The sequence below is a fragment of the Ipomoea nil genome, unplaced genomic scaffold (genome assembly GCF_001879475.1).
Source record: "Ipomoea nil cultivar Tokyo-kokei standard unplaced genomic scaffold, Asagao_1.1 scaffold0103, whole genome shotgun sequence".
Classification (NCBI taxonomy): domain Eukaryota; kingdom Viridiplantae; phylum Streptophyta; class Magnoliopsida; order Solanales; family Convolvulaceae; genus Ipomoea; species Ipomoea nil.
Genome location: NW_017616531.1, coordinates 567,605 through 585,773, shown reverse-complemented (window position 1 = coordinate 585,773; position 18,169 = coordinate 567,605). Strand labels below are relative to the sequence as shown.

Here is an 18,169-nt window from a genome sequence, read left to right as displayed (position 1 = left end):
CTCTCAAATAGGCCCAATATCATCATTTTCAGCCGGCCCCATGATCAAAATTTCATAAATCAGCCCAGCTGATTTATTCACAATCGTTATACCCTGCACCACGGCGCGCGCAGCACTGTGTGCCTCGCGCCTCCCAAAACAACGTCGTTTTGGGAGGCGCGAAAGGGAGTTGACGTGATTATGTGTATTTGTTTATATCATTATGTGTATTTCTTTATATAATTATGTGTATTTTTTAATACAGTTATGGGTATTTGTTTATACAATTATGTACATTCATGTTTACAATTATGTACATTCATGTATCCATCCATGGAGCTATGAAAGGCAATACGGGGTTAGCCAGCGCAGGTGGTCTAATCAGAGACGTGTCTGGCAGATGGATAAAAGGGTATGTCACAAATATTGGATTGACGGACAGCTTCTCGGCAGAGTTGTGGGGCCTAAGGGAGGGTTTACGGTTGTGCCTGAGAGAGGGGTTCAATAACATCTGGGTGGAGATGGACTCGGCAACGGTAGTCGCCATCATGAACAGGGGTAGTGTCTCAAATGAGCCGTTGGGGTCTCTTGTCAAACATTGCCTGGACTTAGCTTGCAAATTTGAGAATTGTCGGGTCTCTCACATAGGCTGGGAAGGGAACAAGTGTGCAGATTAGCTTGCCAACCTAGGGCAATCAACCGCTTGGGGAACAACTATTCTTGACAACGCACCGGATAATCTTCTTAATCTGTTGTATGCCAATGCTATGAACACTCCGACTCTTAGAGTCAGATAATAGCTCTCGTTGAGGGCTTCAGAAGCACCAAAAAAAAACAATGTTCCACTTGCATTTTACTCCCAGATTTTCAAACCACATGGTCTGGTTAAAATATTACTTCATTCTGTACTGCAAGCTCCAAACTCTAGCTAGCAAAAGTCAACATGATGCATCATTTTCCAAGGAGGAATCAGCATCATGGCTGCAACATCCCTCCTCTTAATAAAGATTTGGGATGCTGCAGCTTCAACAGACAGATAATTCCCAAAATTGCAGAACTAGCTAGATTCCACTTCCATTGCTCCACCAAGCAATATTTTATTGGTATTTGGTATTGGGATATTAGTTTGTAACTTTATTTATATGGCTGAGATACTGAGATATACATAACATACAACAGACATATTGATTACAACATTAAATACATTGAGCAAAATAACATATATATGAATTACTTACTTTAATCTTTTTCGCAGTGTCACTTACTTCATTGAACATTGTCACTATTGGAACGATAATATTAACAATGGTGGTAAAATATTTATATCCGCTTTTGAATAGATGAAATTATGGAAATATAAAATTCTTATCCATGTTCTCCAACTTTATCCGCTTTTTTTTTTTTCTTTTTTAAGGATCTCTTTAGACAAGAAGAAGGTAACAAGCTAAGACATATACACTACATGAGAGTTTCTCTAATACTTTTAGAATAAGTGTCAAACAAAGTAATCATAATAGTAAAGATGAGCATCTTAAGATTTTTTTTTAAAAAAAATAAAAAATAAATAAAAAAATTCTACAATCATATCCCACAAGTGAACAAAATGTGTAATATAATTTGCTCATTTAGTAGGTTAACATGTAAAAGCTGAATTGGCTGCAGATTAATACTACATAAAAAACGATAAAGAAGACAGTCAAACAATGTTATCTTCCTCTACCCTTTGTCCGACAATTTTATTAATTTTTTCCTAGTTATTTAAACTAATATCATATCAAATGACAAATTAACACCAACTCTTGAAAAAATACACAAGAAATTCAACCAAGCATGTATAATTTACCACAAACTCAACTTTTATCTTTTATTAACCTACTATATTAGATAATTGCACCTTTTTTTTTTTTTTTGCCTACTTTGGGGTTTAAATTGTTTTTTTTTTTTTTTTTTTTTTTTTGGTACTTAAGGGGCAGTTGTTGCACTAATCTAACTACATACATACTTCGATGTGTTTTGGGTATATTCGGAGCAAGGAATTTAACCTCATATTGCTAAGGAATTAAAAAATGTTAAGAAAAAATATGTTATTAGACAAAAAAAAAAAAAAAAGAAGTTATAATTGAAATAAAGTTTATGTAAGGAATTTCTTAATAAAAAGTCCCAATTAATTTGAGTAGACTTGAAGCAAGGAATTGAAGATGAAAAAATTCCTAATCGAAATAAACATTAAACAAGGAATCTTACATAAAAATAATGATAAATTTAACAAGTAATATTGTCCCATTTGATTCCTAATTTCATATTGCTATATCAGAAGCAAACATGGAGCTTGATAATGACGCTACAATCGCGGATGAAGTGAAGGCTACTCATCATCCCAATGCATATATATATATATATATATATATATATATATATATATGGTGCCACCAATTTGAATGCAAATTTTGTTTTGAGCTATGCTGAAAATATGCTCAACTTTAACTACCTGGTTTGTCAACTTAATTGTTTATCATCACGTATCGTACTAGTGCAATAAAGTATCTGTTCATGTATAACTACTTTCTCAACCTCATCACGTATCGTACTAGTGGAATAAAGTATCTGTGCACGTACAACTACTTTCTCAACCTACTGAAGCACAATGATACTCGAACGCACAACCTCCCATATGGGAGTTCAATTTGGTACTATTGGACCACAAGGTCCTTGGCACTCCGTACTAGTTTAAATCAAAGTAAAAACATTAAAATGTTAAATGCTCTATTAACTCAAGTTCAGCTTCTTGATTGATGTTTTTGTCACATTTTGATAGTAATGGAGGAACATATATATGATATAATTTAGGTTTCTGGAGAAGTTGAGAAAGACATGTTAATGCCACAAAAGTGCATTCAGAAGGAACTCTCATACCAAGTGAAACAACTTTCTTATGAGGTAATTTTTTAGCATTTGGCACACTATATATATAATTCCTCATTATTATTGCACACATTTGTTTATGTTGGTCCCGGTAGGGTCAGAGAGAGTCTAGGGGGGGGGGGGGGGGTGAATAGACTCTAATCGATTCTTTCATATTATTCTCCTTTTGGAGATATATGCAGCGGAAATAATATCTTACGTTAAATTTTCTTTGCTCTCTTTCGTGTTGATAAAGATTTAGCGTTTGGTCGATGTTGTATGTTATGCAGAACACGACAGTGAAAGCGATAAATAAAGAGAGATGGACAGAGAGATTTTTATCGTGGTTCAGCCAATTGTGCCTACTCCACTCTTCTTTCACAACTCGTGAAAGGGTTTGCACTATCACTCCTAGTACAAACTACTTCAAAGGTTTTTCAACTCCTAGAGTTTACTCCGCCTCTATCAACTTCTTCCTGAGCTGAGATGTTGGAAAAGATATCTGTTGGTCCCAAAAGAGGTAAGGTGAAATTCTAGAGGGGGGGGGGGGGGGAGGGTGAATAGACTTTCAAACTTTTTCGCACAACACAACAATTGCTAAGCCAGAGATAAACCAAAACTCTTAACTAGACTGTTAGAGTATGGTGCACAGCGGAAATAAATAAAGATAAAATGTGTGTGAGATTGTGAGCAGTATATCTCATGAGAAGCAGATAAAGAGCAGTAAGTAAAGAAAGCTGTAAAGAACACAAGACAATTCTAGTGGTTCGCGAGGTGGTGTAATCCTCCTACTCCACTTGCTCTTTTCTCCAAGAGCAATTCACTATATCCACCACTTCTTGGTTCCAAGATACAATGAATTTCCGTGATCTAGTGCTTTGATCACCAAGCCCACACTAATCACGCCCAGTGACACCACACTGCTGCTTCGGGTTTCACGTCGCCGCGCTACTATCCCAGGATTTCACGACTCCGCGTTACTTTTCCCCCGTCTTCCACACTCCGGTAGGAACGTATCCCGTGATTTAGTGCTTTGATCACAAATCCCGCACTAATCACGCCCAGTGCCTTCGACACTGCTGCTTCGGATCTCACAGCTCCGTGTGACAATCCAGGATTTCACAGCTCCGTGCTACTTTCCTCCCTTCTCTTGTTTTGCTCCAAAACAAGTTTTGTCTTGCTTCCAACTTCGAGACTTTGTAGTTGATCTTCAATGATGCGCAGGTCTCTTTGATGAAGATTAACACTCTTGAAAGATTTCTCTGAGTGTTTTCTCTCTTAGAATGTATCAAGTAAAGCACTTGATTTTTATGCTCTGTTTAGCTCTGCTTTTGAACTCTCAGAATATTTCTCTTTAAGCTCTCTGAGTTCTTTTTCTTTTCTCACACTTGAAGATTTCTTTTGGTATGCTCTGTACCAAATGAGATTTTAACTCTTAGCTCTTTGCTCGTATATTTTGCCTTGCTCTTGTGTTGAGTTCGTTATCTTCAAGTCTTCATATCTTCGTCATTTTATAGCTGGTAATGAGGATCTGCCCGTTGGAAAGCGACGATCTCATTTTTGAATTCTGTATCTTTTCGTCAGAGATCTTATCTTATCTTCTGGCAAAGTGTCAGAAGAGATAAGCTAGCCGTTGATAGAGCTTCATCTCCATGTAAATGAGTTCCCAAACTTCTTCTGATATTCCTCTTGTTTTACGTTGAGTGGGAATATCTGGGTCTCTGTTTTTTGTAGAATAGTTTCTCTGATTAGCTCTGAAGTGGTCCTTGTATCTTTGGGAAAAAGATTCAAAAATATTCTTCAATTTAATCCCATACTAGTTAGACTAGTATTTTTCCTTGTGAGAATATTTTCACTGTAAGTTCTTCTTCATCTTCTTCATTCTCACGTCTGGGTGTTCTCAGGCTTCAAACTGGCTTTGAACTTCCACCCAATTTGAATTTCTCCTTTGTAATTGACACCCAATCTGAATTTCTCCATTGTATTTCTCCTTTGTAATTGACACCCAATCTGAAATTTCTCCTTTGTAATTGACACCCAATCTGAATTTCTCCATTGTATTTCTCCTTTGTAATTGACACCCAATCTGAATTACTCCATTGTAATTGGCTCCCAATTGACTTTGACTTGCAATTGGCTCCCAATTGACTTTGACTTGCAATTGGCTCCCAATTGACTTTGACTTGCAATTGGCTCCCAATTGACTTTGACTTGCAATTGGCTCCCATACATCTCCTGGTGCTTCAATTACTTTCTCAATTTGAATCCTCCCAATTGACTTTGACTTGCAATTGGCTCCCATACATTGACTTGCTTCAATTACTTTCTCAATTTGAATCCTCCCAATTGACTTTGACTTGCACTCAATTTGAATCCTCCCAATTGACTTTGACTTGCAATTGGCTCCCATACATTGACTTGGGATTGGCTCCCATACATCTCCTGGTGCTTCAATTACTTTCTCAATTTGAATCCTCCCATTACTTTCTCAATTTGAATCCTCCCAATTGACTTTGACTTGGCGCCCATACATCTCCTGGTGCTTCAATTACTTTCTCAATTTGAATCCTGGTGCTTCAATTACTTTCTCAATTTGAATTGTATTGACCTTGACTTCGAATTTGGCTCCCGGTCAGATCCGGACGTGTCGTCGAACGAGTGCTGTGGAGGAAGCCCTCGAGGAATGAAAGGCCTCGAGCAATACAATACTTCTATCCTCTTGCGATGAATTGTATTGACCTTGACTTCGGAATTGGCTCAATTGCTGAATTGCGATGAATTGTATTGACCTTGACTTCGGAATTGGCTCAATTGCTGAATTGTATTGACCTTGACTTCGAAATTGGCTCCCAGACTTCTCCTGGTATTGAATTCTCAATTGCCACCCAATTTCCACTTGTAATTGGCGCCAAACTCCATCAGATTTAATTAAATTTGGCTTCTCAAATTTTACCTCGTAAAATTGTTGATGGTGAGATTCAAACTTGAGCCATTTCGCATAACATATCAAACATCTTCCACTTCGTCCATTCAACCTATTGGTTAAATCTTCAATCTTCTTTGATGTACTCCTTTCTTTCCATAGGTGCTTGATCTCCAAGTCAATTTCATGCAATCTTCCAATCTTAATTTTCTTCAACGAAAATTCTTCTGGGATATCTTTTGAGTAGCATTGACGTGAATATTATATCATTCATCTTCTTCTTCAATTTGTCATTTTCTCCAGACAAATTCTTGATTTTAGGCTTGATATCTTCTTCTTCCATTTTAATGCATCTTCCTCTGTTTTTCTCTATTGCAACTTAAATAATTTCCCGATCATGGTCTAAGACTCTACTAGACCTATAAAATAAAATTGGGGGTTCTACAAATACATATTTGGCATATCAAAACCATTACACTTTTTTCCTAACAATTTCCCCCCTTTTGATAATGCCAAAACCTATACTCAATCATTGGCTTTAAGTCTTTGAAAAATAATCTTTTTGCTCTATTTTATTTGACAAAGCCAAGATGAGTTTAACAATGGCTTTCTAGACACAATCAAAAGAAACTTGTGAATTAATTTTTAGACAAGTTCCTAAACGCATCTTATTTTTATTTTTGATCATCATCAATTTTTTTTTTTAATTTTTATGTGTGTTTTAACATTGCTTGTCTTTTTAATTCACGAAGATCTAATTACATTAAACAAAAAAAAATTAAAGACTCAAAATAGACAATGGGAAATTATTATTGATATATTTCGGATTTTTTGAGAAAAACGCAACAGAGGTTCGAAAATAGAGAAAATATCATTTAAAGAGATTTTTCCAGATTACCTTCTGGGTTTCTTCACTCCCATGTCTTTCTTCAAGATTTCCTTGACATGTTCCCTGAGCTTGAAGAAATCATCTTTGAACTTCACATTCTGGAATCTCTTTGTAACTTGACCAGCCATGGAGTATCCAAAAGCTTCCTTGATATTGTTGCCCGGAAGAACTCCAGGTTCCCACCATACAACACATTCTTCGAAGCTTCTTTCTTCTCCAAGATTCATGCCTATATTTCCAGTGAAATCTCTTAATTCATACCACATCTCGATTCTTTTTCGTTTTCTTTCTTCTTCTTTATTTTTCTCCGAGATCCATTGGGCTTGATCGGCTGCATGGTCGGTAAATTTTCCAAGGTCCATACTGTTGTCTGAGTGGCGGGACCTTTTGAGCATTCAAACCAGCCACGAGTTTCAGCAACCTTCGATGTACTCATACCAAGACTAGGATTCGCGAACTGAGCAAAACCAATCTGAGATGGTCCCTGTGAGGATTGTCCGCGGCTTCGGCCTCTACCTTGAGTTGGTATTACTGGCTGTTGTTGACTTCCAAGAATAAATTCTTGTTATTGCAAAGCCAAGTGACTGAGAATTTCTTCCCCCCTTTTGGCGTTATCAACCAAAAATGCAAGGGTCTTAAAATCTCGGTCTTGGTTTGCCTTCACAGTTTCAACACTATTGTGTGTTTCAATGGAAACAGCTTGTAAGTTGTCCAGCTTGTTTGTTGTAACTGTGAGTTCAACTTCAAGTTTGTTGATTCGGCTTTCTTGGTCTTGAATTTCCTTGATCTGTCTCAAGTGACGTTAGTTGTGAATCTTTTCGGCAGCTTCACGTTCTTTCTTCATGAGTTGGATCACTTCAAGTAATCCTTTTGTCACTTCTCCTTTCAAGACTCTTTCTGCTTTGTCAATCTGAGTCTTCAAACCGTGTTGATACTCCATGAGTTCTTTCAGATTGACTCGGGTATCCGTGTGTTGTTGTTCTAGCATTTGGTTTTGTTCAACCAACTTTTCTCCAATAGTTTGACAAACAACATCACTGGATTCGGCCACTTTTGCAAATAAGGATGAAAATATGCCATCTTCTTGATCATCCATCTGCACAAAGTTTTGAGGAGATCCGAATGGACTCCTATTAGGATCTGTGAGAACAATTGTATCAATGAGTTGCATCCCTTCTTCGTCAGGTGATTCGGCTTCTTGATTGAGATCACCAATTTCTTCTTCTAAAACTTCTGTTCTCGTGTAGTTGTCTGCAAATAAATCTTCATTTTCTAGAATAGGGTCCATGGTAGGCATGGTGGTCTCGGTATTGTGTACTAGCAATACACTGGATAAATCCTCCATGTTCTCAGTAGCAACTTCTACTGCAACTTCCACTGGTATATCTCTTCTTAATTCTTCTGACATTTCTCCTCTAAACTCTTCTCGTACTGACACTTCAGCTTCAACAGATCCCACAAGTCTTTCATTGCACTCAAGATTCACATTAATTGTTGTGGGGGTCAAATCAGATATTAAGAGATAGGCATCATGGACTTTCACAGGTATGTCTATATGATTTTCAGTGCTCATGATTGGTACATCAATGATTACCGTCCCTTCAGTTCTTTCATCAAAAAGTTCATTATCCACAAGAGATGTATTACCTGGATAATGGTGTGTATCATAAACTGACCTTTGTAGAGCTAACTGAAGTGATATCTCATTCTGTCTTTCTTGTTCGGCTAAACGATCTTGAGTCGTATTTCCTTCTTTGATTGGTGCTTTTCCCTTGCATCTGTTTGCTTTTTCATGTAGCTTCATGTGAAAGACTTGATTTAAATCCATGTTGAGTGCATCTAACATCACGTTAGTTCCGCACCCTTCCAAAGAAAAATCTTCACTCCGTATTAAATCTGGGGTGATTTTTGACATGAAAGAGTGATATCTTTCAAGTTTCCATTCTCTCCAAGTTTTCACTTGCATTAACTCCTTTAATAATTCTGGATCATCTTGAATGAGTTCTAAGTCAAATACGATGGGTCCTGCACTTCCTTCGGCTGCAGATTGACTCGAGAGTCTTCTTTGTAGATCATTTGAAATTTTCACATCAACTCCTGCAAAATCCATTCTTGTTGTATCATCAACTCCTTCAGCTAACATGTTCGATTCGGCATATTTGAGTGGAACAACTGCCATAGCCGTACTGATGGCTTCTTGATCTCTTCCTGACCGATTGCTTGATCCCATTTGATTACTTGAGGCTGAGATTGCTTTGCTGTTTCTTGGTCTGGAACTTTGAGGTGTTTTTGAACTTGTAGAACTGCCACCTTCTTGTCCTTTTCTTTGGCTTGATCTTTTTCCAAAATTCGGGCTAAACTTTCTGAACAAAAGTCTATAAATTCCAATATTCTTGTGCTTTCTCATTGGAATAGTCTTCTGTCGTAGTAATTCTCCAATTATGAGACCATAACCAACATTTTGATAAAAGCGACCCACAACAGCAGGTTTGTTCATTGGTTTGTTAGATTTCACAAATAGCATCATCTTCCTGTAGATAAATCTTGCCCATTTGAATTTGATTCCCTTCATAATACCGTCCATTAGGCATATGGTTGATGCGTTCAAATCTTCAGTACATCCCAGTTTATTTTCGAGAATTTTATAGATCATGTCTACCAACATCTCATATTCAATCTTCAATACATTCTTGTGGCCGGAAACATCAGAAAATATTGGAGCCGTAGGACCACGAATCTCGTTCCAAAAATTTTGAACAACATAGTTGTGAGATTCTGGCATGAACTGAGATTCGGGAAAGCTGAAGCACTTGTGCATATCATTAGCACAATTCAATACACCAAATCCTACATGGATTCCTAACACATCGTTCCAGATATAAGAGACATCAAGGAGACTCACAAATGACCCAATAAATCAACATCGAGAGGTCAAAACATCAATGCCGAGACGAAAGAATCACGGGGAATAAATCCCCGGCCAACAACCATAGTGTACCCTGCGGGTGGGGCCACGGGTGGACCTCCACCTGTGGTTCCGCCCGCGGGTACATACACCCACGAGACCACGTTCCTCGCGGGTGGGGAGGCGGGTAGAGCCCTGCCCGCCATTCCACCCGCGGGTACACCCCTGTACACCAACATTTCCCTTCGGGGAAAATCAACAACAAGGCCAAGTTCAAGTCCAAAACACCCAAAATCTCACACACAATAATAATATGACTTGATCCCAAGAAATAGCCAAGCAATGGCATTTAAGAACCCTAAGAACATGCATCACCACAAGATCATGCATCAAATCTCACAAATCACACAAGAATCACAAGTAGAAGTCAAGAATCTTCATATAAGTAAGAAAATAGGTTTTGTAAAGCATGGGTTACCTTTGTAGCCTAACAACTTCCTCTTTTCACCCATAAAAGCCTCTCCTAGTGCTCCTCTTCCACACCAACTTCTTACACAAACCAAAACACAGCAAAGATCCTAACTTTAGAAAAAGACACCTAAAAGAAGGTTAAATACACCAAAAAGCTAAGGATCTTACCCTTCCCTATGCTCAAGAAGGAGAAAGTAGGAATCTTGGTAGAAAATCTTCCAAAGCTTGGATGCTCAATTTCTTGATTTATGAAGAAGCTAAATAATTTTAGAGAGAGGCTAGAGTTTTTGCTTGAAGGGTGAATGAAATGAGAGAGTCTTGCTAGGTTAGCTTGAATCACAAATCTTAAGTGAAAAGACATTTCTACCCTTACTAAAGTTGAAAAGACAAGGGAACAAAGGCACAACTCAATAAGCACAAGGTACAACCTTTTAACTTAAGTAACTAGTCAAAATCTAGTCCCTCGACTATTAAATTTCCGGATTTTTAGAAATGGTTTATCAAGGAAAATTGGATTAATTCTTCAATTAATCCTCGATTAGTGGTTGGATTTACGGGGTGTCACAGGAATCATCCTAGTTTGCCCGACAACAGGAGGTTCATCATCATTACTACCATCATCGCTGGAACTGGCATTAGTATTTGTACCAGCCTCATCATTCAGGTCATTATGATTGCCATCTTCATCGTTGTCATCACCCTTATCATTATCATTATCATTATCACCATCATCATCTCCTTCACTCATTTCATCAGTCTCATCGTCTTCATCATCATCTCTGTCTTCTTCATCATCATCTTTCTTGTAATCACCATCATTTTTCTCATGTGGCTCATCAATTTCTTATTCCTCACCATTTTCCTCAGTAGCTTTGTCTTCATTATCTTTCTCATTCGTACCATTCCCGGCAATCTCTATTTCAGAATCATTCTCCTTAGAGACTTGCACATCTCGTGTATCAGCTGGTGGAGGAACATGTTTCGTGCCACTGGTACTGCAACGAGGGTCATTTTTATAAAGCTTCTCAAGCTCAGTTTTGATTTTGGATAAATGTATGACATCTCTCAGATTCTTCATTTCGGTCTCGAAGATTGGATCATCATATGAAGGTTTCACAATGTTAAGGGAACGGCCGTACCATTCACTTCAGAAGAGATCGTGGATGCAGCGTCGGATACAGTAGCATTCAAGTAAAATTGTGTGACATCAAAAGGGTAGAAGAAAGTATAAACATAAGTCACAAAGCTATATAAACCAATTTCCTATAGCAGACGAATGATCGATTCTCCGAACTTCTTGTTTAGAACATATTGGAGAAATCCATGAGCATCCCACATGTATCCTGTGACACCCCGTATTTTTCTAAAATAAATTATAGTCCCGATATTAAATATTTTTACTAAAATATTTATATGTACCTAATTATTTGTAAAATGGGCTCGAGTCTATCTAATATTGTGAACTAGTATTTTGTATCCAAATACTCTAAGCCCACAATGATTTTTAATTCCTAAAAGCCTAGTATTTATCTTTAAGCCCAAAATGTATGTAGTGGGTATATTTATATTCCTAATCCTAAGTATATGTGCATAAATATTTTATAGTCTATGAATTGTCTTGGACCCAAACTATCTAAACCAAGTTGAGCCCATATGGCATGTGTCATTCTTGAACTCAAAAGAATTACCCAACCTTCCTAATATGGCCCATCATCCAAGAATAGCAACCATGTCTACCTATAGACTTTGTATGTAGAAATTTCGTAGCTTTTCCCTTCCACCTTCATACGCACAAGCAGCAGCCAACGCCCTTTCTTCTTGGATCTTCCATCACCAACATCATCTTCTTCGCCACTCCACAACTCACCTAACTTCACCTTCCTTCTTTCTCCTTTTTCTTCTGGTTGACGGGTTCATGAAGTAACACACACGATTGTGGGTTCAACGGAGCTTAGCGACAGCCTAGGCGTTAGTTGGGGTCTCTTCCGGCGAATCTCGAGCTAGCATCGATGAAGTGGGTGGTGGCGGTGGTCGGACGCTACGGTTGGGCAGAGCTCCGACGAAGACTGGCGACCAGTCTCTCCACCGTCTCCTTTGTTCCGGCAAAGCGACGACGGACCTTAGATGACATCGGGCAGGGGGCGGTGATGGCAGTGTACAAAGGTGGTGGCAATGGCTAGGCGCGGCGGCGACGGAACCCGGCAATGGCGTTTCTCCTCCGTGTCCGGCAAGATAGCATCTTCGGCAAGTGTCGGCAGTGGTGCCGTTGGTCGGCTCTCCAGCAGTGGGCAGGTACACGGGTGGTGGTGTGTACGTCGTTCCACCCGCGGCTTTCATGGCAGTGAAAATCGAAGAAGATGGTGAGTTGCTTTGTTGTCTTAGTTATTTGCTTAGTGTTAGTTAGTTTGTTGTTGCTTGAGTTAGTAAATGGCGGGTTAGTTTAGATGGTAAGGCTTTGGTTGTGATTAGGAGTTGGTTAGGGTTCAATTCCTCAACTCTTAAAGCTTAAGTTTCAAGAGAAACCTAGCTTAGATTAGATGGTTAGGTTGTGGTTAATCCTAAGATAGGTTTAGGTTTAATTCCCCTTATTAGTTATTTAATGTTTTAATTAGTGAAGATACGGTTTAATCCACTGGTTCACGGTAGCATGGCTTTATGAGTTGAGCCTAAGTTTGGCGTTGTTTTTGGATGGTTAAGCAAATGAGGTAACCCATTCTATACAAAACCTATTTTCTTACTTATATGATGATTCTTGGCTTCTACTTGTGATTCTTGTGTTGATTTCTGAGATGCAAAGGAGGTAACCCCTATACAAAACCTATTTTCTTACTTATATGATGATTTGTGGCTTCTACTTGTGATTCTTGTGTTGATTTGTGAGATTTGATGCATTGTCTTGTGGTAATGCATGTTTAGAGCTTGTTCTTAGGGTTCTTGAATGCCATTGCTTGACTATTTCTTGGGTTCAAGTCATATTGTTGTTGTGTCTGAGATTTTGGGTGTTTTGGACTTGAATTTGGACTTCTTGTTGAAAATCCCCGAAGGGATAATTTGGAGTTTAGGTGGTACCCGCGTGCAGAACGGCGGGCAAGGCCCTAGCCGCCGCCCCACCCGCGGGGTACATGGTTCGTGGGTGTATGTACCCGCGGGGAAAGTTGTTGGTTGTTGGCGGGGATTTATTCCCCGTGATTCTTTTGTCTCGGTATTAATGTTTTGACCTCCCGATGTTGTTTGATTGGGCTATTTTTGAGTCTTCTTGATGTTTCGTATGTCTAGAACGGTATGTTAGGAATCCATGTAGGATTTGGTGTCTTGAATCGTGCTAAGGGTCGGACATTGTGATTTCTTGGGCTAATGTGAGTCTTGAATGTTCTTTTGAACTACTTTTGGTTTACCCGTTTGTTAAGCATGCTAGTTTGATGTTGAAATGCTAGTATGTGTGGTTTGTTCCTTCCTATTGGGATTGGCAACTTGTGTTGACATTTGGTGTTGGATTGTGATCCCTTGTTGTTGAGTATGGTCACATGTCTTTGTTGTGATCCCTTGATTGATTCCTATGATATGAACGTATGTAAATCGTTGTACCCATTGATTGATACTTGATTGAGGTTATTGTTGAGCCTTGGTCTTGTTGGTAATGATGATGATCTTGTGTGACTATGATTGAAATTGGTGGTGTGTTATCTGAGCTTGGCTCACATGTTGGAGTCTATGTGAATGAAATTAATGGTACCCTCGTGTACTGAGAGTTCGGCGGGATGTTGGAGGTTGTTGGAGGGGGGACGATGGTCCCTGGCGGTACAAGGTTGGACTCATAAGTACAGGGTGGCACTAAGAGGTAATGGTTGAAACTGAAATAAGGTCGAGGGTAGCCATAAGGTTGGAACATGGCATAAGGTTGGAACTATGAAACTTGTGACATGTAGTTGTCACTGTGGCATGTAGTTGCCACTATGTGAAAGTGAATTCTTTCCTTATGAGCATGTCTTGACGTATTCTACTTTGTGATCAGTAAAATGCATCATGAGTTGTATTGTCTATGATGTCTGTTGTCTTGTTGTTGTTGTGAGGATGGTGATTCCTATTCCTTTTGAGAGTGTTTGATGAGTCTTTGAAGTTGACTCATCTCCTTGGTTTTGAAATGATATATACTGCATTCCGTTTCAAAATGGATTTGTTTATACTTATCTATATATGTTATTTAATGCGTATTGATGGGTTACCAGCAATTCGCTGACCGGGTGTTATCCCCATGTTTATTCCCTTGTTCTACAGATTTTGAGTAGATGTCTGAGAGCGCTAGACGTGGATCGCTAGATAGATGAGCTATCCTGTGTAGACGTTATCTTTTGTTGGCCTGTGAGCCTAGTATAGCGGCCTGTGTGCCTAGATACTTTACGTTTTGTTGAATTGTTAGTTTACCCGCCTGTGCACCTATGTTTGAGATAGGTGTGGCATAACACTTGCCGATTTTATATAGCTTCCGCTTGCTTTATGTCTTGATGATTACATGTTTTCCTTTGCAATTAAGTTTTAAAAATGTAGTAAAAATCGGGGGTGTTACATATCCACATGCTATGAAGTGTTCCCTGGATTTGATGAAGGATTCATATGAGGTTGGAAATGTTGGAAGCTTCTCGGCAGAAGTGGTTTGAACATCTTTGGGTGCTTTGGATTTAGACTTCTTCGCCATTGATAGTGAGAGGTTTGTTGGGATGTTTTGAAGAGGTGTAAGAGGTTTTTGGAAGGGTTTGAGAGTGTTTGAGAGATTGTAGGCTAATCACGGTAGGAGAGAAAGGTTATGAGAATGTGTTTGTATGGTTAAATATTCAATGTAACCGAATTCTTCAGGTCCGGTTGATGGGTAACCCGAAATTTTAATTTGAAAGGCTATGGGTAAGCTCAAATAGGGTTTTGGTTCACATCTGACAAGTTGCGTATATAAGGCAATATATCTGTGGTATCTGTGGGATTCATCTGATAAGGGAGATATTAGATAAAAAATTGCCATTCCACATTTAATGCGGAGAGAGAAACCCACTCGAGTATGGGACATGGGCAATAAATGCATGTCCTTTCCGCTGACATTATCAGGCATGATCATGGATTAGTGGACCGAATTTCTCGCCCACACGATGCTATTCATGAACTGCATCGGACGGTTGGGATAGATGCTCTCTAATTAACATCGTTTCGTCTTCTTGCATAGATGACTTAATGAGGAAGAAATGATGTACACATCTCCACGATTCAAATAAATTTTCATGAAGATATATGCTGCTCTTTCGGGTGTTCGTGTTTCGAAAGGATCTTCATTCTTAGATACGAAACATGTAGATGATTGATTAAACAAACTCAATCATCTAATACATTCTAGAACATAACGAAAGATTCCATTTCCGTTACTTCTTTGCTCTGGCCTTCTGAAGCTCAAGAGTTCTATTCTTAATGTAGTCCTTTCGGAAGAGTTCGAAGGCGAGAAGATCAGTCAACACAGAGTCATATTCAGCATTAGATGTTTCGTCTTCGTTGTTTTCACAATTGGTGCAAGGAAGATCTCGAAGCCACAACACATACTCTCTGGTGTGCAGGGGATTGTTGATGAATCTTTCAAAAGGATTGGCTTCAGATCCATCTTGTGGAGGGGGTGCCTTGTTCTGGGTTGGTGGTGGTGAGATCTCATTTGTGGTAACGAGACTTGGACGCTTTTCCGAACTTTTAAAAATATAGAACTCTAATAATATAAGTGCAAAATATATTATATTAAAAAACACAAGCTCAATAACAATAACAAAAATGTAGGCATTGTAAAGTGTTACATTGTAAGAAACGGTATCAAATGTATTAATACACACAATCTAATTGTCATTTGAATTGCAGTTGGAGGTCGGGGAATAGAAGTGGGTAGCAATGTAGAATGCTGTTGCAGCACAACTTGTCCAACAACTATGAACTCCAGTATTGTCTCTTTAACATCACTTAGTCCATAATGGTCTTCAAGTATTCTTTGTGCTCTTAACACATAAAGTTCTCATCGCTGCATTTATGTTACAATGATATTAATAAAAAAAATTGGTGCAGCATAATCAAAATTCACAAAATTCATTTATACCTATTTCACTAATCAGTTAAAAATGTTTCCTATTTTATATAGTTGAAATAATTTTTTGAAATAAGAAGAAATCTTGTAAATAATTGTTTTATATTCATTCCCAGTCATAACTAATTTTAGATTAAAATATTATTCTAACATAAAATTAAAAGAAAAAAAAAAGAGAAGAAAAATGCAAGAATGAACCATGAGAGACAACAATAAGCAAAGCTTTTAGATGAGAAAAGATACTGTTTAGTTCAAGAAAGAATTGAAATACCTGAATGACATAGTTCCCATATTGATCTTGCACTAGAGTGCACACAGATTGCAGGATCTCATCTATGATAATCTTTTGCATTTCAGGGTCATCGCAGTGCTCAAGGACTCTCTGCAAAAGTAAACGAAGTAGATCAGAATATGAGGCAATGGATGTCAGGGTAATAAGAAAGAAAAAGCCTGTCCAAACCTGAATGACACAGCACCCATATGGATGCGTGGATAAAGCTTGAGGGACGCACTCTATGCACTTCTGGATCACGTGGTTCCCATTCTGATCACGAACACACTTCATAACAGAACCATCAAGTTCTGAAACCATCTGTGTCTGCTGCATAACATCAACAACCTCCAGTGCTTGTGATTTTGATATGGCATTGCATGTATGGTCTCAAAGAGAAGAGAAGAAGACCACAATATTAAAGAATCAAGTTCAATGAACTATTTACTATACTTTTCCTCTTACTATACTTTTCCTCTTACAAAAATTTCTTACAAGAAAAGAAAAAGGTTGGAAACAACCTCACTAAAAGGATTACATACCTTGTATGGTGCCAGAACTGAGTCAAACCTTACTTCCTACAATTAAAATAGATAAAGGAAGGAAAAAGAACAATAAATCCCTACATAACTCAAAAGAAAAATTTTTAAGCTAAATAAAGTTGTTTGTATGTTTTATAAGAAACAAATAGCTTTACTACATTTCTAGTTCTGAAAAGAAAAATTAAGCTCATTGGAGCTAATTATATCTAGAGAGTCCTAAAGCTTCAATTAAAGAATGAAAAATAGCTACTATTGCCCTTTCAGTTCTGAAAAGTAAAAATTTAAAGCTAAATAAAGCTACAAATTTTAAGTTATTGATAGTGATTTGTATAATCAATCCTACATATGAAAAACAATCAAATGGAAGATAATACTCCTAAAATAACATTGAGCTAAATCAATCATAAATAACATGAAATAGAATAACAAAAAACAAAAAGCATAACAAGAATTTGAAATCCAACTCCAGCATAACAAGTAGAAAAATGAAACCCAATTGAAAGACTGTGCACAAACTAATAAATAAACAATACCATAAGAAATAAACAGATTAATCAACAATATCCAAATGACCAAATACCCAGGCAGTGATTTCAAGTATCCAAGCAAAGAAGATGCCAAAAATGGGGTAAATGTAAGTGAAGGAAGCAGATAGTATATTGCGTGAAGGAAACCACCTCAGTTTTGTGTTTTATAAAATTTGGAATTTAGGAATTAGGGTTTAAGATTTGGAGAATAGAAACTAACCAGAACGTACGAAGTAACGGTACCGAGTAAGCAGTCAGCGACTACTAAGGAGATGAAGCAACAGAAGATGGAGTAGTCGAGGAAGACCCACGCGTTGTCAGGACCCAGGCTACAACGGTTCTGTCGAGGATGAAAAACGACCGCAGGTGGCGATGGTTATGGCGGAGGAGGGAACTCCGATGGGCGGCAATAGGCGATGGCTATAGCATGGGAGGGAAGCCGATGGACGATACTCGGCGAAGAGAGACTACGATGGAGATGGAGGCGATGAATAGAGATATGTAGAATGATTGATCTTCAGATTAAATTTAGGGTTAAAGTCATTATATAACGACGGATCAATACATCTGTCGTTAAAATGTAAAAAGAAAACAAATACTCTGTATTTGACTTGTATATTTAGCGACAGATTCAATAATCCGTTGCTAAAATGTAAAAAAC

General features: G+C 38.1%; 1 long non-coding RNA gene across 1 annotated transcript; it reads right to left on the bottom strand.

Moving 5' to 3' along the window:
* Positions 1 to 15,804: 15,804 nt before the first annotated feature.
* LOC109189141 lies at positions 15,805 to 16,529 on the bottom strand. The gene is made up of 2 exons (XR_002055551.1): positions 16,440 to 16,529; positions 15,805 to 16,105 (listed from the first exon to the last, which is right to left on the bottom strand). It is a non-coding gene; the product is annotated as an uncharacterized LOC109189141 (long non-coding RNA).
* Between the last annotated feature and the right edge of the window lie 1,640 nt (positions 16,530 to 18,169).